The 7,683-nt window shown below is 47.7% G+C and overlaps 1 long non-coding RNA gene across 1 annotated transcript; it reads right to left on the reverse strand.

The window, feature by feature from the left end:
• Positions 1-347: 347 nt before the first annotated feature.
• LOC120638473 lies at positions 348-1,253 on the reverse strand. The gene is made up of 2 exons (XR_005660145.1): positions 987-1,253; positions 348-639 (listed from the first exon to the last, which is right to left on the reverse strand). It is a non-coding gene; the product is annotated as an uncharacterized LOC120638473 (long non-coding RNA).
• Positions 1,254-7,683: the final 6,430 nt, after the last annotated feature.

Below are 7,683 nucleotides of genomic sequence, written 5' to 3' on the forward strand. Positions count from 1 at the left end.
GTTCTAAGCGCTGGGGTAGATACAGGATAATCAGGTTGTCCCATGTGGGGCTCACAGTCTCAATCCCCATTTTACAGATGAGGTGACTGAGGCACAGAGAAGTGAAGTGACCCGCCCACAGTCACGCAGCTGACAGGCGGCAGAGCAGGGATTCGAACCCATGACCTCTGACTGCCAAGCTCGTGCTCTTTCCACTGAGCCACACTGCTTCTGTTCAGATAGAGCAGAGTTTGAAACATTCCCTGCCCACAAGGAAGTAAGAGTCTAATGCCGCGTGGCCTTAGGAAAGTCACCTGGCCTCTAAGCCTCAGTCTTCTCACCCATTAAATGGAGTGATGACACTCAAACAGGTTAATGCATGTCGTAATGATTTGAAATGATAGCCCTTCAAAAATTCAAGGTATCACTACTCGGGGGTCGGTAGAGTTCATTGGATGTCACACTTCCCGGTAAAACACGAGCACGTCGTTCCGCGCCTTTAGTCCCCTCTTCGATGCCGATGTTTTTGTCTCCATTTACCTTCTGTCCCTCCAACTGATTTCCCACTGATCTGCCCTTCCTGGCTGTGGTTTTCTTTTTCCTTCTGGTGAATCGCTCCTCCTAAGGAGGCCATTTCCATCTTTAACCGTCGAGTCCTGTCTAGAGAGAGGAGGGAAGTCAAAGCAAATGGAGTCTAAAGCACATTTCCCAACTCCGCTCGCCCCTCTGGCTCATCCTCCTCTTTACTGGTGTGAACCGCCCCCCAATCCCTTATGCAAATTGGCGATTTCAAACGAAAGTCGTGCAATTGTACGGACAGATGCTCGTTGGTTTTAATGTCCGGGACCAGATTGTGTGGATGGCGATGACAGCTTGTGCTGTTTTCGCTTCTGCGATGAATGTGACTAGCTTGCAGATTCGGTGCCCTCCCCTCCGTAACTTCATTCCGCAAAGGCCCCCGCTGACGAGAGGAACGTGAGCCGACGGCTTCATGCTTGCGTTCCCACCTTCTCTCGCCCGATCCCGGGAAGCAGATGGAATCTCCCTTGAAGGAGGATGGGAGAGTCGTGGTGTAATCCCGGAGACATCCGGACCGAGAGAGCGTGCGTCGGGTCGGATCCGGGCGCCGGTGGTGTTTCTGGGGGTTAGTCCCTGCCCGTGGTGTTCCCGATAGCACGTCGACCGAGGAGCCAGGCGGATGCGGTGAAACCATTAAGCGTGCGCAAAGTTCTTCCGTAGGAGACCCTTTGATGGGGAAGTGACTGCAGTCCAGAGATGATGCCGTGTTCGGCGTCGAGGACCAGCAGGTGGTTGCCTTGGTGACCAGCACACGGTTGCCGGGGTGACCGCTGGGGTCTTCCCCACTGACCCTGGCTAGCCGTTTTCCAGGATTCGCACTGGTCCTGTCCAGCCTAGGTGGTTTTGGGGTGATTTCCTAGCTGTAATTTATTTTAACGTCTCTCTACCCCGCTGAGAGGTGCGGCCTGGCCTAGTGGAGAAGGCACAGTACTCGGAGTCAGAGGATCTGGGTTCTAATGCCGGCTCTGAAGCTCGTCTGCTGGGAGACTTTGGGCGAGCCACCTCACCTCTCTGTGCCTCAGTTTCCTCATCTGTAAAATGGGGAGTCAATACCCCCATTGAGAAGCAGCGTGGCTCACTGGAAAGAGCACGGGCTTTGGAGTCAGAGGTCATGGGTTCGAACCCCGGCTCTGCCACTTGTCAGCTGTGTGACTTTGGGCAGGTCACTTAACTTCTCGGTGCCTCAGTTACCTCGTCTGTAAAATGGGGATTAAGACTGTGAGCCCCACGTGGGACGACCTCATTCCCCTGTGTCTACCCCAGTGCTTAGACGAGTGCTCGGCACATAGTAAGCGCTTAACAAATACCAACATTATTATTATTACTATTATTATTACCCATTCATTCATTCATTCATTCATTCATTCATTCATTCAATTGTATTTATTGTTCCCCTGCCTGCTTAAAATGTGAGTTCCATGTGGGGCAGAGACTGAATAATTTGTATGATTTGCATCTAGCCCAGAACTTTGAACAGTGTTTGGCACATAGTGATTCAAAATATAATAGTAATAATAATAATAATAATAATGAGTTATAACATCCTAGGTAGCAGAGATGGTGTATCAATATCATTGGTATTGGTATCATTAGGTTGTATCAATATCATTGGTATTTCTTGAGCACTTACTGTGTGCAGAACACTATACTAAGAGTTTGGAAGGGTACAGTAGAACAGATTTGGCAGGCACGTTCCCTGCCCACAACAGGCTCACAACCTATTGTAACTTTCTCAAGTGTCTAGAACAGTGCTCCGCGCACGGTAATTGCTCACTAAGTCATCATCATCAGTAGTCTTGGTTGAGACCTTACAGACCACCGTACTAAGCGCTGGGGAGAGTCCAATGCAACCAAGTTGGTACTCCCTACCAACGATGAGCTTGCAGTCTAGAGCTTAACATTAAATACCACTGGACGATTGCCCCCCCCCCCCCCCCCCCCCCCGTCTGACAAAGGAAGATGTGCCTTTCGCTGCGCTCAGTTAAGAATAAAGATGGTATTTGTGAACCGCCTTCTATGTGCCAAGCACTATTCTAAGCGCTGGGGTAGACACAGAGTAATTAGGTTGTCCTACGTGGGGCTCACGGTCTTAAACCGCATTTTACAGGTGAGGTAACTGAGGCACAGAGGAGTGAAGTGACTTGCTCAGAGTCACACAGCTGACAAGTGGCGGAGCCAGGATTAGAACCCACGACCTCTGACTCCCAAGCCCGGGCTCTTGACACTAAGGGTACAGTGGGCTCAATTAGGCCACAGGAGGCTTCTTCCAGCTAGAGGAAGAGTGACAAGAGGATTTCGCTCTTCCTATCGGCTCCTAGTTGATCACGGAACGTGCCTCCCGACTCTGTTATGTTGTTCTCTCCTGAGCATTTAGTCCAGCGCTCTGCTCACAGTAAGTGCTCAATAAATACCGTTACTTGATTGATGGTGCTATTGTATCATATCCCATGTTCCCCAGAGAAGCAGTGTGTCTTAGTGGATAGAGCACAGGTCTGAGAGTCAGAGGACCTGGGTTCTAATCCAGATTCCATCACTTGTCTGTATGCCCTTGGCCAAGTCACTTCACTTCACTGTGCCGCAGTGACCTCGTCTGTAAAATAGGGATTAAAGTCTGTGAGTCCCATGTAGGAAATGGGCTATGTACGACCTGATTATCCTTTAGCCTAGCGCTCGGTACAGCGCCCGACGTATTCGTTCTTTAAATCCTATAGAGTCGTTTCAGATTCATAGCACTTTTCTATAGAGTTTTCTTGGGGGAAAAAAATACGGAACTGGTTTACCATTGCTTTTGTCCATGAGGTAAAAACTTAAATCTCTGCCATTGTCTTGGATCGATATTTTCACTGCTTCGTCATCCGCCTTTGACTCTCTTTCATGCCGCCGCGGCCCAGCCTAGGTGAATCAACTTTGTGTGATAGTTTGGCTTAGACGTTTCCATTGCGGGTAACCCTGGCGGGAAAGTGTATCTCAGTGGCATAGTTCTAAGCTTCGTTGGTGAACACAAACTATCCTGCCATGATAAGGCATCGTTTCATAAGAGAGGTTTGGCACGGAGAAAGTGCTTAACCAATAACGTTTTAAAAACGATGCTTTGTACAGTGCCTGATTCGCAACGGAAACTTCATAAATTCCATTGGTGGATGGATGTCTGTACCCTTTTTGATATGAACACCGGCAAATATTAGCAGACAAACCCTGAAACTCCATGAAAAATACATTAGCATTGATTTAATTCATTGATTTAATCAGCAGCAGTGAGGACCAGATAAACCTCCATTTGCTTTTTTAGACCGTTATTCTACTCACTCCACTCATCTCCGCAGTTTTCTCCATGGAAATCACTTCTCTTCCCAGGATTTAGAATGTTTTTCCAGATAGCAATGTTGACTGGTGTAAATTTTTTTGTGATTAAGCGCTTACTACGTGACAAGCTCTGTGCTAAGTACTGGGGAAGAAGAAAGCTACTCTGAGTGGACACAGTCCTTGCCCCACACACTGGGAGAGAGTGGGTGGGCAGATATTTTTATTCTTCTATTTTTCCTATCTTAAATCTCACTGAATATCTGTCTCCCCCTATAGATTGTAAAATCCTCGTGGGCAGGGATCTGTTGTACTTTCCCGAGCTCTGAGTATAGTGTTCCACCCACCTTATGCACTCAAGAAATACCATTAAGTGATGGATTTATATAAGCGGATGGTAAAGGTGAAATGACAAGCCCAATTCCAGCAGAAAGGCAGTGTGGTCCGTTAGTTACAATCCAGGAACGGAAGTCTGGAGAGCCGGTTTCCGACTCCTGGCCTGCCGTCGGCTTCCTGTTTGACTTGGTTCAAATCATGAGAGCTTTGTCCGTTCTGATCCTTTTGACTCCAGTGCTTCATATGGTGCTTGGAATGTAGACCGAACTTAAATACCATGATAAAAATGGTGAAATGAAGGAATACTACCAAGATCACTGAAGTTGTACGATTTTATTTCTCGAGACTAAACTCCAGAAATCTTTTGATTTTTTTTCCAGTTTTCCATCTCTCTCTCTTCCCCTTTCTCCTCCCTCCTTTCTCCTGCCTCTCTCTTCCTTCTCTCTCTATCTCCTTTTCTCCTCCCCTTTCTTTCTTTCTCTCTCTCTTCCTTTTCTATTCCCTTCTCTGTCTTTCCTTCTCTCTCTCTCCCTCTTTCTCTCTTTTCGATTCCCTCCCCCCTTCTCTCCCTTTCCTTCTCTCTCTCCCTCTTCTCTCTCTCTCTTTTCCCTCTCCCCTCTTCTTTCTCTTTGCTTCTCTCTCTCTCTCCCCCCCCCACCCCCATTTCCCTATCTCTTCTTCTGTCTCTCTTTCTCTTTCTTTCAGCTTACATATCTACAACCTGAAATGCAAGCCAGTCACTCATCCCATGAAGGTGGTTTGTTTATATACAACAGGTGCATTTTAAAAAAGGACATTTGTTGGCTCTTTCCCAACGTGACTCTCTTCATCAGTTTGTTTTTTATCCTTTTTATGTGGATTTTAAATCAGTTCTAATGAAGGGAGCACCAGTAATTGGTGGGATAGACATCCTGAACGAGACAAGATCCACCGAGGCAAAAGAGGAAGAGAAATTTGATATTGCTAAAGGGCATCAACAGTGAGGTGGCCAAGAGTGATCTATATGTCACTAGAAGAATTTGGTCAAATTTTCCACTTAACAAGGTTTCTTCTCTCTGCTCGGTAGTTAACGCAGTGCAAATCCGATTTAAAATTCACAAAATTATGAATGGACAATCAAAGAGAACTGAAAGCTGCCAGGGTCCCTAGATGGTGACAAATTATTCTCCAGCCGCCGTCTCTCCCTGCGACCGACCGCTTTGAAATAAATCAGTCGTCAGGTTTAATTTGTCCGGTGAAATCACCGTTCACCTGAATAAAATACATGTTGAGGCGGGAGGACGCAGATACGGACATTTCTTGAAAAATTTAAAAGAGTGAGATGGAATCGAATCCCTGGCGAGCAGATGCTCCATGATCACGGAAAGAAAATAAAATTATACTAGTTGAAAATGGGCTTTTGCAAAGCCACAGTGATTCCTAGCGCACTTGGATCACGGGCAGTGCAAGATGCGGATTTGACTTTATTTTTCCAGGACAGAACTATTAAGTTGAACAGTTATTTACCCTGACGGATGCTGGTTTATAGAAACATTATATGAAACCACACACCAGAATGCAGTCTTTGGATTCAGACACTGCTGTCTCAGCTGTCAGTCGTTACCCCTCCTTTCAAAATACCATTGGAAAGTGCATGGTTCTCGCATTCAGATACTCGTTCCCCATTCTAATAATAATGACAGGCATTCCGTTATCTGTTAATCCTTTGCTGTGAGCCAAGTACTATGCTGAGTGCCGGGATAGACCCAGGAGAACCAGGTGGGACACGGAAGCTATCCCACATGGAACTCAGCGTGGCTCAGTGGAAAGAGCCTGGGCTTCGGAGTCAGAGGTCATGGGTTCGACTCCCTGCTCTGCCACTGGTCAGCTGTGTGACTGTGGGCGAGTCACTTCACTTCTCTGGGCCTCAGTGACCTCATCTGTAAAGTGGGGATTAACTGTGAGCCTCACGTGGGACGACCTGATGACCCTGTCTCTACCCCAGCGCTTAGAACAGTGCTCAGCATGTAGTAAGCGCTTAACAAATAACAACATTATTAAGTGGGAAGGATAACCCTCATTTAAACCCCATTTCACAGAGGTGGAGACTGTGTCCTAGGGAATTGACTCACCCGAGGTCACACAGTTGGCAAGAGATGGAGCTGGAATTAAAACCCAGGTTTCCTGATTTTCGTTCTCTTTTGTGGGCTCCTCCTCTGCCTCCCTTCCCCCAGCTGGAGGGGTCACCTTCTATTCTCCGTATATACCCACTCCCTTAGGGCACTGAACTACCATCTCTCTGCAGATCATTCCCAAATCTACATCTGCAGCCCCGATCTCTCTCCCTCTCTGCAGCCTCGCATTTCCTCCTGCCTTCAAGACGTCTCTGCTTGGATGTCCCTCCGTCACTTCAAACGTAACACGTCCAAAACCGAACTCCTTATCTTCCCGCCCAAACCCTGGCCTTCGCCTGACTTTCCCATCACTGTAGACAGCACCACCATCCTTCCCCTCTCACAAACCCGTAACCTTGGCTCCTCTCTCTCATTCAACCCACATATTCGATCCATCCCTGAGACCTGTTGTTTGATCTTTCACGACGTGGTTAAAATCCATCCTTTCCTTTCCATCCATACCACTATCACGTTAATCCAAGCACTATTCCATCCTGCCTTGAGAAACCGAATCGGCCCCCTCCTGCCTCTCCCTACTCGAGTCCTTGCTTCATTTTCTTGCTCGGATCATTTTTCAACAAAAACGTTCAGGCTCCGTTCCTCCACTCCCAAAGAACCTCCAGTGGTTACCCATCCGTTTCTGCGGCAAAAAGAGACTCCTCGCCGTCAGCTTTTAAGCATTCGGTCACCTTGCTCCTCTCCTACAACAACCCAGCCCACAGACTTTGTTCCTCTAATGGCAACCTTCTCAATGCACCTCCATCTCGTGCACCTTGCCGCTGACCCCTCCCCCACATCCTGCCTTGAGCCTGAACCTCTCTCCTTCTTCTTATCAAACAGAAAATTACTTGCTCCACTTTCAAACCTTACTGAAAGCACATCTCCTCCAAGAGGCCTTCCCTGACTGTCCTCTTTTCCTCTTCTTCCTCTCGCTTTAGCATCACCTTCCCCTGCTCCCTCGATTCATTCCCCCTCCCAACCGTTCGGCACTTATAACGATGACGACATTGGTATTTGTTAAGCGCTTACTATGTGCAGAGCACTGTTCTAAGCGCTGGGGTAGATACAGGGTCATCGGGTTGTCCCGCGTGAGGCTCACAGTTAATCCCCATTTTACAGAGGAGGTAACTGAGGTACAGAGAAGTGAAGTGACTTGCCCCCAGTCACACAGCTGACGAGTGGCAGAGCCGGGAGTCTTATGTACATCTGTCATTTTCTTTATATTAATGTCTTTCTCCTCCTCTAGACTGTAAACTCATTGTGGGGAGGGAATGAACCCCTTATATCGTTATGCTGTTCGATTAGACCGTAAGCCCCTCCAAGGGCAGGGACTGTC

The sequence above is a fragment of the Ornithorhynchus anatinus genome, chromosome 6 (genome assembly GCF_004115215.2).
Source record: "Ornithorhynchus anatinus isolate Pmale09 chromosome 6, mOrnAna1.pri.v4, whole genome shotgun sequence".
In the NCBI taxonomy this organism is placed as follows: Eukaryota; Metazoa; Chordata; class Mammalia; order Monotremata; family Ornithorhynchidae; genus Ornithorhynchus; species Ornithorhynchus anatinus.